At 36.2% G+C, this 17222-nt stretch overlaps 1 protein-coding gene across 3 annotated transcripts in view; it reads left to right on the top strand.

The window, feature by feature from the left end:
- Positions 1-5820: 5820 nt before the first annotated feature.
- LOC108970690 (mucin-19) overlaps positions 5821-17222 on the top strand; it is a gene marked incomplete at its 3' end in the record, with an annotated part of 244357 nt that continues 232955 nt past the window's right edge. For all 3 annotated transcript variants that reach the window (XM_018936213.1, XM_018936214.1, XM_018936212.1), the window contains 1 exon segment: positions 5821-7258.

Raw genomic sequence — 17222 nt, 5'->3', positions numbered from 1 at the left:
AACATCGGAATTGACAAAATTAGTTAAAATTTTTTCAATTTCAGCGTCCTTTAATTTTCTTGGCATTTTTTAATTAAGTAGATAATATCAGAGCTAAAACAAGAACGTCGGTATCATAGCAGCATCATACGTAAACTGATTTTATTTGCATTGTGTGGTATCATTTTACAACCACAACTTGTGTTTGCAATGTTTAAAAAATCCGCAGAGCATTTTTTTTGTTTAAACCATAAATTTAATGATACCAAAAGTTAAAATAAGTACTTTTCCTTATGTTGACTGTATTGTGCTTTAAAAAAAAGCAATTATGTGAATGTTATTTGTAAAATAAAAAAACATCTTTCCCACAACAAAAAAAAAAAAATAATAATAATAATAATAAATTTTTAAAAATGCCATATTATTCTCAGTTTTATAAATATCCCAATGTTTTTTATGTAGAGTGATTCATAAGGTCTTAAAAAACGGTATAATGTCGAAATGTAAGTCAATTCTCTGACTTGCCGTATTTTTAAATGCTTGCAAAGTTGAGTGTATCCATATGGATACAATGTAGAAAGGGTTAAGGGGTCAGTAGGGTAATCTTTTTAAATTTTTTTTTTTTGCATTTTACCCTTAGAATTAATGTAGAAACCCACTTTACCATTGGAAGGTTTCGAAAAAGGCCCAAAAATAATAATACCGCTTCGACGACTCGGGCGCTCGGAGTGCACACCTCAAACTTTAAACGCGTTTTTTCTCAAAACATACTTTTTTAAACTGGCGGACATGATTCCGGTAGAACTACTCAACCCATTTCATTAATTTTTTTTAATGTTCACAAAACGTCTGGCTATCGTCCCATAATTTTTTTTTATAATTTATTGACAATGTTATGACAAAATTTACATTAGAAAGCATGGGAAAATTAAAAAAAAAAAAACTTTTTTATTTATCATCATTTTTTCCTGATTCGGGCGAGAATCATTCAAGTACTTTTTAAGAATAAATTGGGTTTTTGTGTTTCAGATGACCCAAACAGGCGAAAAGTGTCCGCCAGTGAAAAAACGCATCTCATTCACCCAGCCATTTCTCCGACAAATATACCTCATGATATGTGAAAAAAAAAATTCTATTGTAGAATACAAATTTCTATGAAAAAAAATGTCTAAAACATGCCAGATTACCCTACTGACCCCTTACACCAAAAAGAAAATATCATCATCATCATTTTTGTCCCATGCTTGAGTTCTCCGGCATCGTGCTCCGAACACTTCAGCGTCCTGGTCTACACCATCACTACATCTATGTCTTGGTCTGCCTCTGTTTCTGTGCCCATTTGTGATAATATGCCCATCCCACTGTAGCCCGTTTAATTTAATTATTGTTGCAATATCGAGGTGGCTTAAACAAAGTCTGAAGCCCTAGGTTATACCGCTGCTCTCATATACTACCATTATCACAAATAAGTTCTTCTCTGAATTCTGCGCAACCTTTCGTTCAAATACTTTCAGCTTGTTTTCTTCAGCATTGTATAACGTCTCGGTTTTGCTGGCATATGTTTGCACAGGGGCAGTCAGTGTGCTGTAGCTTAGTGCGAACAAATAGTACTCTTAGCAGCTATTATGTTTTAGTTTATTTCCGCAGATATATCCTTCGTATTGTTAATATTTATTCCTATGTAATTAAACTTCTCTCAAAGTTGTGCTCGCCAAGGCTTAGCTTGGTCTTTAAAGATTGTGTACTCAATGCTATTTAATTTTAGATTTTTCAAACATATTTAATTTATCTTTTGGTAAAATTTCTTTAAATCTGGTGTAACCTCTCAAATATAACAAACATTAAAATAAATCATATAAATAGTTAACAGAGTGTATGCGGAACTCAGTAGCGGCTACTGTATTCCTTTACTGCATAACTATATGTTTAGCATACTTTTAGGCGCACGAAAATTGTAAAGCTTACTGTATTAATTTCAGATACACATTAGTAGATATTGCTATGCTTAGTTTTTATTTGCTATAAACTTATTTTCATAACACGACATTAAAATGCTCTTTTCAAAAGCTTTTCTGGCATTATGGATGCTTTGTAAGGGTTGATTTTATTCCAAAAATGTTCAAATAAAATATACGTTATAATTTAATTATATTATAGAGTCTATTAAGTCTGTACCGAAGTTTGTAACACCGCCGTATAACCGGAAACGTCGAGGTCTCCATAAAAACATATATTTATATAAGTGATCAGCATGTTGAGCTGAGTCTTTATTACCAAGTCCGTCTGTATCGGCGTTTATCTGTTTCTCTGAGAAATTTTAAAATTCTACAGACTTCTGTTTCTCCTGAAGAAGCTACTCAGTTGTCGGCAGCGCGATGTCGATTCACTGAAGAATATAGCTGCCATACAAACTGAACCACCAAATTAATATCAAGATATCTTCACAAAATTTGACATGCATTATTGTCCAAGACAACGTTGCAGTTTCCGAAAAAATTGTTCAGATCGGACCACTATAACATATAGCTGCCATACCGACAAAATTCATGATCAAGTCTAAACAAGAGCACTCATACAAATATATCAAATGATAATTCGGATATTTTACAATTCTTACACTGAATAAAGCCTTACTTACATATGTATAAACGTATGAATATTTTTTTGAATAACAATAGTGCTAACAACTGGGCTTTTCTTTACCGCAAAGTAGGTCGCAGCTAGCTGGAGTAAGCGCTAATAGCTAAAAGTAAGAACGTCAACAAGCGTATAACAAATAAATAACAGATAACGTATAGCAACCAAGCAATCATTTTCACATTTCACTCTTTAGTCCACTTACTATACGACTAACAAAGCGGCAGCCAATTGTGAAATTTACAATGAAAGCAAAACACCAGTTAGCGAATCGATTGAGACTAGCGCCGCAGACATTCGCTTTTGCCGCTGCCATTTCTTCATCAACTTTTGGCGTATTGGTTTTGTTACGGTTTCACACACCACAAAATAGGTGAAATATATCACCGCATAAATATACTTATATATATATATTTATATGTATATAATATATTATGCAAATTTAGTTGGTAACTATATAACTTTAAGAAAATGTATGAACTCTGCAGCGCATGAATGCTACGAAGAAGTGTTTGTAAAAACGTGACGAATATTGACATGTCCCTCCCTTTTATTTAAAACAACAATAAATTGTCTTTGGTTTTAGGCAATCTGTGCTTACTTTTGAGGATCACTCAGGGATAAGCGATATTGAGGCTACTCAGGCTTCAAACCTTTTAAAAATAGTATGCCATCAATCTATTCAAGAGCCATGTGATGTGTAGCTTATATAATATAATATGTTTAAGAAATCTTCATCTAAATAGAGGGGAAAAATATAAATCTTATTGACTTTTTAAAAAAGCTGATACATTTAGGCAATTTATTAGGACAAAGACGGCGCAATACCTTCAGATTTATTTCAGACTACAAAAAAGTTTGCTCTTACTTCAATAATTTTAGGCAAAAGGTTGCTGTATTATAAAAAGGGATCCATTCTCACTTTTTTACATATTGACCGAGCCATTCGGTATAAATTCAACCGAAAATATTTTTATTAATTATATGAGCGGTAAGGGATGTATTGACCTTATTTTTGGTAAAAGTGCATGCTGTCATTAGAAAAATATTATCTTGAATTTCAATGATAGAATTCACAGATTGACCGATATCTTCGGTAAAAAATCAGTCATATGCATTGGTGTCTAAATAATATATTTGGTGTCTGGGTCCTTGTAAGTTCTATTTGGCACTATTTGTGCAAGGTTTTGTGCTGATAACTTCATTGATGTTTGATTTGTGTATTGGAAATTGAAAGAATCTGTTGAAATATAAAAAAATGTTACATGAGAAGTAGGCGTGGTTGCCAACCGATTGAATGTATGATAGGAGTCTTAAGAAGTCTTACATACCAAATTTACCTGAAATTGGTTAAGTAGTTCCTAAGGTATGGCTGATCTAGACAGATTACAATTCTATATACAGTGTATTGTAAGGCAATAGAAAAGAAAAACTTGTAACTTAGCAAAAAGCTTTATAAAGAATACAAATTTGCACAGCCGTTTAATTGACCTCTCTTGACCTCGTAAACTCGAGATAGTCAAGAAGGAACTGTTGAGTTGTTTCACCTCATTTTCAGCGCATTTATTGATGGTAGCCCAGCTCTGGCCAAGCACACGCTCGTGGTAGGATACGGGAGCACCGATCTGCTCTCATTCTATTTATAGCTGTTCTAGGGTGTCTTTCTGTGCAAGGTCATCAGCTTTACAATTGCCTGCGAGTCCGTTGTGGCCTGGCACCCATACTAGCCCTTTCACAAAGACACTCGATGCTATTAATACCGATGAAAGCACTCCTTTAACAACCCTAGTATCGCCGCCCTGCTAACTGAGTGGATAGCCACTTCTCTGAAGGGAAAGTTCACTGCCCCTCTCCTCCAACGGTCTCTCCACCCACAACTCCAACATCGGTATATGGGCAGAGAAGGAGCCACCAGAGTTGGGTTGGCGACTCCATGATCCAAGTAATTCGGCATGAAATCAAAGTATGTCAAGATTTCTGAAACACGTGTTCTTTTAAGAACCCAGATTCTCTGAGTCTGATAGCAACTTTCGCAGCCATACAACTTTTGACGCTGTCTACGGCCACTATATGCAAGATGATGAGCGCCACTTGTCGAACGATCTCGTGTTTCTTTGCAAGTGTGGTCTTTTTAGAGCCCTCCACTACATAAATACTTCATAGAACATAATGGTCAAGTGGTATCGTAGACCCAGAGGACCACTTTCGTTGGGACATACCACCTTTTGCAAATGGCTTCTCTACAGTATTCACCACCTTTGGGTGTCAAAGAATATACGTAGCAAGTTTCATCAGTATATCTCAACTTTTACTCAAGTTATTGCTTCCGCGAACAGGTGCACGGATAGACAGTCACTGTATTAAATTGTATTGTGACGTTGCAGTTGTCAAAAAACGCTGAAATTAGGTTTAGTGAACTTTTATCAAATAATATAACATAAAATCATTAAGTTTATCTTATGTAAATATTGGTTGGTCCAAAAAATCCATGCCTATCGCCTTAAATTTTAAAAGCATATCTGTGAGTCACAATTGGCTCAAAATAAAGTGAATACACAATAAAGTTGAAAAAATTGGAAAGATATTTCTAGTCTCTTATTTAATTTACACTGTAAATAAAAATGTCAATAGACTAGTTAGCAACTTAGTGCAGTCGCTTGCGATCAAAGTCACGAGCTAAAATGGAAAAACTTTGCTATTTTACAGTTAGCAAGAGAAAGAAACATTATACACACTCGCACACACAGCAGTGTGTGTAATGTCTGAAAAAAAGTGTTTGCAAACAAACAAGAACTATAAACTACTCACTTAAAATACAAGCACGCTCTCTCATTTTCCATATTATCTCGCTCTCGCTCTCACTCTCTTTTTCTCTTCCTTACTCTCACCACAAACACGCCGAAGAGACGAAAGATTCAAGCCACAAACTCGCCGTTCCAATCGGAACAAACAAACACTTTTTTCTCACTGCTTTGAGCCTTTCTCTTGGCCATTTACGTTTTTTTGGCTTTATCTGCGACAACAACAGCAATAGCTATACTCGGCTGCGTGCACATTCGCTTTTGTATACGAATTTGGAGCATGCCAGCCAACTGGTTCCGATTGTATCTGCGAGCGGCGCTTTGTGTGTGGCGATCGTCGTTTCGTATGCGGCTCTGCCAGAACTTAGGGCAGCCAAAGCATTCGTTAGTTAACCGTTGGGACGGCTGAACGTGCAGAACGCATGCACATCATAAGCTCCGGATCGAGTTAGTTGTGTACCATATCGGGCCTTGAGTTGCTTGCAAAAGTGTAACGGTGGCTGAGTAAGCAAACGCAAACTGAGCATTTGACTTGAAGCGGTGTCTTTTGCCGACCGATTCTTATACGTCGCCACTTATGTGCGTTGTGCCCCATTTTTGAGTGTGTGAGCCATTTAAAAGTTTTCCGCTTTTCATCATTAAATATATTCAACCGAATTGAAATCGAACGTGTGTTGTGTGCAGTGCAAGAAAATTACAACTTTGTGATGTACTCTCGTATGCATGATCGCTGATCGCGTGTGGTTAAAGACGCCAGTAATTGCAGCCTATGGCGAACCAACTGACCAACTTTAACCCAGAAAAAGTGCATTGCTGACTGCAAGAAAAACACACACACACACACACACACAGAAAACGAAAAAACCTCAAAGTCGCGATTGTCGTGTCCGCACACACATTCGCTCGCACAGTGAAAACCCCAGCTCGAACTTGATTTCGGCAATTCTTCATTCTGCATTTCATTTTCGTTTTCGGTTTCGCGTCACACCTCGCACGTCGAGCATCGTCGTAACACCCGGTTGGGTTGGAAATTGTCGGATTGTTGGATTGTCGTCTGGCTGGGCCGCTCGCTTGCATTCTAGCTGCTGCAACCGGCTGGTGATGCTGGCCACATTAGTCTTCGCATTGCGCTTATTGGTGTCGTGCGCTGTCTTGGCCAATCTGCACAAATACCAACGTCCGCTGGATTTCGCCTGCCTGGCGATTGTGCTCGGCGCATGCGCATACTACATTGATGCGCAGCTGCGCGAGTGGTTCTTTAGCGAGATCACACGGCTGTGCTAGCGCCTGTACGGACAGCGTGCAAGAAGCGAAAGAAGGGCAGGCATAAATGCCAATCAGTGAGGCAAAAGCATCAAAATCTATTTGCAATTCTAATTCAACTCAGCGCGGTGTTGTATATAGTGTGTGCGCGTTTCAGTTTTGCAAGCATAAATAAATTATGCAATGGAGTTTTGAAAAAGTAATGCCATTAAAATGTCTATCGGTCGCAAAAGTGGAAGTGTTGCAGCAAAATTGTACAAGAAAAAAACGAATTGGAAAAAAATATTGAAATAGTTGTGCAAAAGTGCTGATTGTATTTGAGAACTCAATCCATAAAAGTGTATGAAAAAGTGTGTACTCACCTTTATAATTCACAATTGTTACAAAATATATGATATATTTATGAAAAAAAATAAAAACCCGTGAATTTGTTAGAAAAGTGCTACAAAAATATAAAGTAAACATAATTTTTGTGGATATTGTGCAAATATGTTTAATGCTTTGTAACGTTCTATATGTAAAATATTCAATACACGAATTGTGTCATCCAGCAGGTGATTGGATTAACTTGAAATAAGGTAAGTGAGATACACAAAAATAATGCAATAAGAAATTGCCGGCGTAAACTCTAAACTACTTTAGTAAATGAGATAAAATTCTAATCAAAAGTCGCTGCAGGAAGTCGAAATAATGGATAAAGTTCAAAGTAGATTATAGAAAATGCTTCGAAGTTCCCATAATCCGCAAGAATCCATAAATATTCTTGCCATAATTTTTTATCAATATTTTTAGCACTCAAAAGTTCTGAATATAATATCATTCCAATGGCCTCCACGACTACTTTTGCAGGAACTATTTCGATGGACGCCAATTTCGAGTACGTTTGCCATTAAATGAAGTCTTTGTCATAAATAGCAAGTTCAATAATGACTTCTCCAGCTTGAAGAGACTCTGGTTTATTGCATAAGACCACAGACCCCAAAGAATAGTGTTCAATTAAGTCTTTTTATGAGCATTTCCTTTATAATTTTTTTGGTTGATAATCACTTATTAAGGACCACAAGTAATCTGCCATCATGTGATGAGTTCATCAACTTTGATACATTTCTTACATTACTTTTAGATCATGTTGGAACCGTTATCCCTTTTCATCACTACAGTTGTCTACTATACACTCCATTGTTGCAAAAATTCTGGAGGTAGTCTAATTTGGTACACATTCTGCTAAAGTCTGAAATTTTCATCAACGAAAAACAAAATTATCAATTTTTGTAACAGTTATAATCTTGCTTAAAGCCGTATCTTTCACTAATTGTCGTCTTTCAAGACCATTACATATCCCACACTTAAAATTTTCTTTACTAAGCTGCGGTATGCATTTGACAACATCACTGTTTCTGAAGTGAATTGCTTTTGAAATACAAATGCATAAAACAGAAAGTTTTGTGCACCGTCAGTCTAGCTACTGTCACGTTCGATTTTTATTAAAACCTTCCATAATTTGATGCATATTTTCGGTAAAAAGTCTGAGAGAGGAAATCACATGATGATTGTATGCACAAAAAAGTTACACAGTACCCTAAATAAGACTGGAAAATTAAATTTTGTTACTAACAAGCCGATAACTGATCAAAATAGGAAATATAAGATAAGAACACATTCAAATTTTCATTAATAAATTCATAATCTGTTCACTTGAAGGCAACAAAATTTGCTCAGATATCCAAGACAACAAAAAATTATAATAAGTTTGCTAATTTTCTAGAAAAATGCTCATTTCCAATTTGAATAAAAAATCTGAATTAAGGTAAATTTTTATTTTTGATTTTAGCGATTATTTTATGTCACACACCATTAAAGTTCACTTTTCCAAAAATGTGTACTATAAGAGGAACAAAACTGATTATATAATATATTATAATTGGTTCTTTAAGCAATAATTGTCAATGCGGTTTTCGGAAAATGCTTTAAAAACATGAATAGTAAAAAAAAAAACGTTAACCCTCTAACAAATAAGACCACCCTGCGGCGGTCTTTAATAAATTGTCACCAATTCCTAAGAAAATTTTTTGTTATCTGAAACCGTTATAAGAACCGTTAAATAATATATCATGTTTTCTCAGAATCAACAAATGTATTATGATGCTTCGTTTTGTTGTTATTGTCAGTTGAATGCAGAAATTCAGTGTTATAAGTCAATTAATTGCAGCTCCGATTTTAAAATTTTCAAAATTAAAATAAAAAGTGTTTTATCGCAATATTCATACGGAAGAATTTTTTTTTGTTTTTGATTAAGTAAGTTAATTTATTTTAAGTTAATATACTTTCTAATAAAAAATAAAAAGTAGTTCAAGTTTTAAGACCGCCTGAGGGCGGCCTTGCCTGTTTACGCGAAATTTTTCTTAGATATTTCTTTGATTGCCAGTATTTTTATATTTTTATTATTTTTTAAAACAGGGAGCACAGAAATGGCAGGAAATTTAACTTAAGTAAACTTAGTGATGAAGAGTTGCTCCAGGAATCAGTTGAAATTGACGAGGGTGATAGTGATTTTAACAGTGACGATGAATTGGACGACCACGATTATATGCCTGATGAAATCTGTAAGGAACTTGAACATGTTATTTCGACATGTATTTGGGAAATGAATGAAGCAAATGATTCATTTATACAAATCACCGATATGTCCTTGAATATAAGTTCAATTGATGATACACCTGTAGGATCGTCAATGCTTACTGAAATACCTGAAGCATCTTCTTCTACCGCAGCAAGGTCATTGACAGCAATACAATTCAAAACAAAAAAAAAAACAAAAAAAACCGCGATCTTCATTACCAATCTTGGAAACTACTGGTCCCTTAGGTGTTCCCTCTTCTGGTGGTTTTACAGGTTCAGGTATAGTTTGCACTTGATTTCCTCAGTCGATAACATATGTTTTATAGGTATTGAAAATATCTCGAAAAGTGCAAATGATTGTTTAAATATTATTTGGCGAAACAAAAATATGCGTTTTCATGTGAATGAAGTGGCCTTCCACGGCAACTCATGCTTACCACCGCGAATCAGAAAGCTTGACACACCGTTGGCAATGTTCTGCTACTTTTTTACAAAAGAACTTGGTCTATTGATTGTGGAAGAAACAAATCGAGCAGCTTATTATGAAGACATCAACAGCCAGTTTAAGATCGACGCTGAAGGAATTTTTAAATACATTGGCGTACTTATTTATATGTTATCCGAATTTGGAGAGTTATTGAATAAAAATGCTTTCACTCCAATTCAAGCATCAATGACTGTAAAGAAGTTTTTTTGATAAAAAATTATTTGTCTTTTAGAGATGAAAGCAAGAGGATTGAAAAAGCTAAGGTGATCCCTTGTTTCGTTTCCGAAAATTGGCGGATGAACTCAACTAATATTTCGATTCTGTTCCAAAGACTGCTCGTCTTTGCGTCGATGAGCAAATGTGTAGCACAAAATTAAAATATCATCTTCGGCAATATATGCCAAATAAACCACACAAGTGGGGAATAAAATTGTTTGTCTTGTGTGACTTCACTGGATTTGCGTATCATCGCTTCGAAGTCTATAACGGCGCTGGCGATAACATCATTTTACCAGGTCAGCCGGATCTTGGAAGTACTGCAAAAGTAGTTGTACGACTATTACAAACAGTACCTGAGCTAAATCGCATTCCTTATACTTCGACAATTTCTATACATCGTTACCTTTTTGGTATATTTACGCTCTAGGGGCACCTACAGCTTGGTCTCTTTACGAGCGAACCGAATACCAAAATGGAAGCTTCCCTTGGCTAAGGATGTAAAGAACGAAGAAAGAGGATACTCAATTGAGTACGTTGGGGCTGCATATGGTGTCGATATTAACACGGTTCTGTGGAAAGACAACAAGGCAGTGCGACTGGCATCAACTTACGTTGGCCATTTAAAAGAGAAAAACACGAACAACCAAAAAAACAAAACAAAAAAAAAAAAAAAAACAGCATATAGAAGTAGATTGCCCCCAAATTACACGGGAATATAATAGCCATATGAGGAGAGTAGACTTAATGACTGGACTTATGGGTCGTTATCATATCCACGCAAAGACTCGAAATCCGATAACACGCCTTTTTTTAGATATGGCTGCGACAAATTCATATATTATATTTTGTATCGACGTCTGCATTTAGAAAATTGCAACAACAATCTATCTGCACAAGATAACAAGCTGTTAAAGTTGCCCGAGTTCCGTGAAGAAATTGCTGCTGGTCTTGTCGCTTACAAACTCAATCGTCCTGCTGGTCGGCCAAGTTTCACACCATCAATACCCGCAGGAAGGAAATTTAATGTAGGGAAAAGAGCAGAACATCCAGTCGCCGATGTCCGTTTTGATCAGTATGATCACTTTCCAATTTGGCCTCCTAAAGATGGTGGAAAAAGAAATGTAAATTGTGCCTAAGTTCAGAAACGCAGTGTTTTTGTTCCAAATGTAAACTAAATTTATGCTGCTCGACTACGTTACTCGACAACTGTTTTCTTGACTATCATAACAAAAACTAATAAACTTTGTTTTTCGAATTCCCCCTAGTTATTGAAATTCTTCTTTACTTTTTCTTATTTCCTTTTTTTTTTAATTGAAACCACACCCATTTCTTTATTTTGATCTAAGCCGGCAAGGCTGCCCTGAGGCGGGCTTCTGATTATTCTCATCTGGGAGCACAAAGAAATGGAAACAAATCATATGATGATATTTTTGAGGTTTATGGTGCCTATTTACCCGAGAAAAAAATTCCCAATCTTTTCTGCCCACGATTTTAGTTTTGCCTGTTAGAGGGTTAACTTTGTCTTGACTTTGATCGATCAGCTTGTATGACAGCTATAAGTTATAGTGGTCTGTTTTGAGCAATATTTTTGGAGATTGTAACAATGGCTTGAGCAATACTCTATGCCAATTTTTGCGAATATACCTTGACAAATCAAATAGGTTTCCATAAACTTCTTTGAAATTCACCGTTAATTTGCATGGCAGATGTATGCAATAATTGTGTAATATCGGCGATTCCAACAAAAGAACACCTTATTGGGCAGCTTCAGATCGCTATCTCAAAACTAAGGAAGCAGTTTTTATTGCTATTGAGAAGTCTTACTCACCACGATAACTTTGACTCTTGTGTTTAGGTTAAAGACCTAAGAAATTCGGTAGAAATAATTTCAAAGGGATATCCTTTGAGAAAACTCAAAACAAATTTTCAAATTTTCGACCAACATAAGTGTATGCACATAAACACTTAACTTTCTTCGTGCATAGTTCTGAAATGATTACTTTAGTTATTATTCTCTTACTAGATAAGCAATGCATTTGGCTATTGGCTCAATATCAGGGGATGCTTGAGGTACTACTTTTGGGTTACTTCAATGTAGTCTAATTACCAGGACTCTCAGCGCAACTGAAATCCCGAACTTTTGAGTTCACTTTGCCGAATGAATACTTGTACTGTTATACTTTTACCAAGTTTTCAATAGAACTTAACATATGGTCAGCAGATTAAACATAGGTGATATTACTAAAATCTTAATGGCAAAACTGCAACATATTAGAATATCTAGAAAAACTGTTAGTTTTCAAAATATTTCCCTCCAACATCAGAATTTGCAAGCAGGCAACTGAAGCCGCGCCTCATTCTCAATGCAAAGATTTTGTGGAAGCTTCACCCGTCAGCAGGAATCTTAAGCCAAAACTAATGCACCCAAGCAATGTGCCGCACGTAAATGCACACTTGTGCAAAATTGAACTTTAAGCTGTATTCTAGCGGCGACAAGCCTGTAACGCAGAGTTGCCGAGACGGCCTGCTCAACTTAATGTCAGACGCGCACAAATAGTCGCAAATAAGCGACCGCTTGACTGTGACGCCCCAGCACCAGCACCCAACGACGATGACGTTGGTGAAGGTGATGGTTCCGAGCTATAAATGCCAAGCGAATTTTTTCACAAAATACCAACGTAACATAGAATATAGAAAAGAGAAGGACAAACAGTCAGCAAACACTGAAAAATGGTAATAAGAAACAAATAGAAACAACAACAGCAGCAATGCAAGTACATTTTTTTTCTGCAGCAGCAATGCTGTTGGAAAAACCATATTAATATTATACGATAGCAGCAACAATAACAGCAATGCGCCCAACGACAACTATCAACACGAACGAACACAAATCACGTTTCGTGGGAATTGAACGCTTGAGCACTCACTCGCTGCCTTCTCATCGCGCCATCGTGCGCTTTGGCAGCTTGGCTGGCTGCTCCAATGCCGGTCTCCAATCAACCGAAATCGGTATTTACCCACAGCGTCCATTGCAGTCGCAGCGCTGCGTTGCAATGCAATTTTTGCTGTTGCTGCTGTTGTTACTGTTGCGTCCACCATTGCCACTGCGGTGGCTTGAGTTTAGGTTTTTGGTTTGCATCTCGTCTTTGCTTGCAACAGAATGTTGCACTTCTACAGCTTCGCCTAGTTTTGCATTGGTTATGTATTGCCAAATGGATAGTATTACCAGATTTCTACCTTCATGGTGTCTTTATGGTGTGTATATCAGAGCTTTTTGTACCATATTTTAAATCTAGCTGAGATCACTTACATTGCCTAGTGTGGGTATAGTGAGTATTCACACTCTAAGTTTGAATTATGATGGTTAAAGCAGAGCTTAGTTAACTGAGGTTCAGATTTTCCATGCCTATTTATATTCACATTGCGACTTTGCTAAATGGTGGTTAGGGGTTCTCATGATTTGAAAAAATATTATAAGTTGTCTTTGCTAAATGTTCCAATTTGCGACAGCTATCCTCATTTTTCAATGAAAGATTGTATTAGTTTGAAGGTGAGATCTTTTCAAAATTTCGTTAGAAATGTGGATAGAATGGAGCTTATTGTCATAAAGGTTTCGGTAAATGACGGATCCTTTAATTTTCTCTGATCTGCTTTCCAGTTATCAGGAGGGTCCATATCTTTCAATTCGTGCCAAAAACATTCGATTATCATTGAGAAAAAGCGATTACTATTCATTTCCATTAAGCCGGAAATAAACGCCAAATTCCATTTTTCGATGAAAATCCGGATCATTTTCAAGTTATTGCTCAGTACAACTCACGAACATATGATGATTCTGGTGGTAAGAGGGGTTTACTTCTTGCGCCAATTTAATCTTGTAAATTGTAAACGATGTCACAGAGATGACAAACGCTTGAGAATGACGTGGGAAAGACTGATTTGGGTTTTCCTCAATTGATTAGCCTTAGAAATATTATCGACACGGGAACATTTTGTTTTGTACCTGTGGATTCAAATTCTTTCACTAGACGCTCAATTGTTGATGCGACAGGACTATTATGACGATCATAAGTTGGATGTAGCGCTCTTAAAGTTGAAGAGAAATGTCAAAAGAACGAGAAAAATTTGGCATCGTTACTTTTCTAGCGTCGTTACAAAAAAAAACAAAACAAAAAAAAAAAAAAAAAACGTGACGAGCTCAGTCAATTTAGTGTGCGTCTGTAGTATAACGAACCCCTTCCGTTCTGAAATTCTGCACACGGAACTGCCGATACCCGCGGCACGATCAAAATTAGGATAAAGTTGTCTTATAACCCTTTATGCTATGAGAAATGCACTTGTGAAGAGTATTACAGCTTGGGTGTAACCGAAGTTAACATTGCTTCTTTTAAGTCTTATACGATATCTATTGACAAAATACGAAAAGACTTTATCGACTACCCAATAATAAACCGTTTATACGAGTCTAACGAAATCACCTCTAAAACTACCAACTCTCCCAACTTTATTCCTTTCCTCTCCTCTCTGTTTGTCATAACTAACAATATATTTCAAAAATATGTATGAATATGTCAGTTGACAATCGAAGAGTGGGTTAGTAACCACACCACTGAATGCTGTGAAAAAATTACCATATCAATTATTTTATTATAAAGCAATGCATTAATAAATTGTTTGCATAATTACCGCGAAGAAATTGCATTTCAAAATTTAAACACTCAACAAGTACAACTTTCTGCTAATTTTCAGCGCCACACCTGATGGCAATACAATGTACCATTTATATACTTACACACATGCATATGTATATGCCCATATGACTTGATCAGTGCCAGTCACCTAAAACTCTACCACCACTTTACCGGTTATTTGGCTTGTTTGCAAACTCTCGCAGGCATTTATGATCAACTCAAGCCATACGAACGACTGACGGATGTCTTTACTACGCCAGCTTGGCTTGTTTAAATGTGGCGGCGGCATTGCGATAAGAACAGGAATTTCCACTCCTACATTTTATGTATGTCATTATCTGCAAATAAATTTCTATTTATTTTTGTTTTTATTTGCGAATACTCGTCCACTCGTCTATAGATAGCTGGAGCTGGAGCTATTGCCATAATGAGTATATGTGACAGTACCTAAGCGTCATTAAATGTACCGCTTTGGTCGCAGTGGAAGCTGTACTCGTGATTATCGCAAAAGTTACCGGTTGTGGTGTTCGTTTAGTCGATTTAGTTGGTGCGGTTTGGTTCGTGCCTTAAAAAAGTAATTGTAAAGAAGACCTGTAGATACTTTAATTAGTATGGTAGTATGGAGAAAACTACATTATTGCTTCATATAAAATGCAATAAATATTTTGTATGTATAAATACTTCGGCAAGTGTGGTTAGAAACTCTCGTTGTATTATCGATTCTCAATTTCGCGGAAATTAGCAATAAGAAACTTTCTAACTTGACGTATGAACATTGCCAAAAGCAATGCGAAGAACCAGATTTATGTTCTATGCTACTCAGACCAAATGTAAATCACATGACCAACTCGTGAAATGCATTAACTCACTTAATTATTAAGATTTTGTACAATTTTCTACTTGAAATTTTTTACTTCATTGTTAATCAATGGTTTACGCCATCAATTTGTGAGTTTCGCAAACTTAGGTCTTTAACTGCAGTTTTTTGAGTTCCCATATGTTAAATTTCATCGTCATCGAGAACATGGTGGGTACCTCCTCCGCAAATAAAGACATTAAATTTGATTTGGGCATATTAACTTTCGGCTCGAGTATGTCAGTATTTGATTCCACTTCTCTTGATGATAACTAACTACAAAGAGTATCTATAATTTTCTATATTAGGCGTGAGGTGATCCCAGGGTTTTCAGAAAACCCAATATTTTTAAGCATAAATTACACTTTACGATTCTAGGTTAGATTAGTTTATACGGCTGATAGATCGGCATTGCGGGGGATCATACTTAGACTGTTATGAATTTGTGAAGTCAGATGAAAAAAGGGTAGTGGAATATCTACAAGTATTATCGGCAAAACGCACTATCAAAGATCTGTTTATGTGCTTCATTTCTATTATTTTCCAAAAGTCGAACAATCGTGGAGAAAGTGTTGAGAAGAACACATCTCATCTTCTTTCAAACAGTTAATACAGCTGGCATCCGGTAATGTGTTCTATTTTTCCGCATGAATCCCTATAGGATAATGTTTAGTTAGGGTGTATGAATTAGCCCCTACTGAATTAATCCCCACCGGGCAAAATGACTTAAGCCCCACCAATTTCTCAGTGAATCTTTCCCCACCAAAAATGATGGAATCCCCACGAAAAAAAAGAATTAATCCCCACGAAAATGACTTTAGCCCCACTTTCCACCATTTTAAATTTTGTTGTAAAATTAGTGGGGCTTAAGTCATTTTGCCCGGTGGGGGTTAATTCAGTGGGGGCTAATTCATACACCCGTTTAGTTAGAACTCCTGCAACCATTGAAAGGTAGACCCTTCTGAGGTCGCCAAAGCGGCCTTCCGACGGTAAAGTTGTTGGTAGTTGGTCAATGCTTGCTGAACTTGTTTGAGTATCAACAATCCAGTATTAAACCACAAGCAGCCAATGGAGCTTCTATCTGTTCCGATTCCAAGTTGAATTGCAACCGTGAGCCGGACCCAAAGTACGGCAGAAGAGAATGGGCCTCGAGCCTTACCTAGGTGGCTGGTGTGTCCATTCCAAACTGTCTGAAAATGCCTGACATTTTTGATCATCTGTGCTTTCGAGCGCCGTGAGGTAAGGCTGTCGCTAGCAGGAACACGTAGGACGTTGTTCCAACTCCGTAGTTATTATACAGTACCTCTCGTAGCAAAGTCATCAAAAAAAAAAAAAAAAAAAAAAAAAAAAAAAAAAAAAAAAAAAAAAAAAAAAAAAAAAAAAAAAAAAAAAAAAAAAAAAAAAAAAAATTTATATTTCGTTTGCAACTACTTGTTAGTATACTCATACTCTATCTCTCTTTCTCCCTATTACTCTATTGCCTCAACTAATTGTGCAAAGAACGTACTTCGATCATTTTGGATAGTTAAGGGTGATCTATTTCGCGGTTCCCTACTTAAAAAATAAACACAGAAACTTCAATTTTGAAGAGGAAAAAATTACTTTGAACGTAATAAGGTATATTTTCACCTATACTTTAGGATTTTATTTTGCAAAAAATTTTGAAAAAT

The sequence above is a fragment of the Bactrocera latifrons genome, unplaced genomic scaffold (assembly GCF_001853355.1).
Source record: "Bactrocera latifrons isolate USDA-ARS-PBARC rearing strain unplaced genomic scaffold, ASM185335v1 scaffold_309, whole genome shotgun sequence".
NCBI lineage: Eukaryota > Metazoa > Arthropoda > Insecta > Diptera > Tephritidae > Bactrocera > Bactrocera latifrons.
This window is presented reverse-complemented; position numbering and strand designations above follow the sequence as displayed.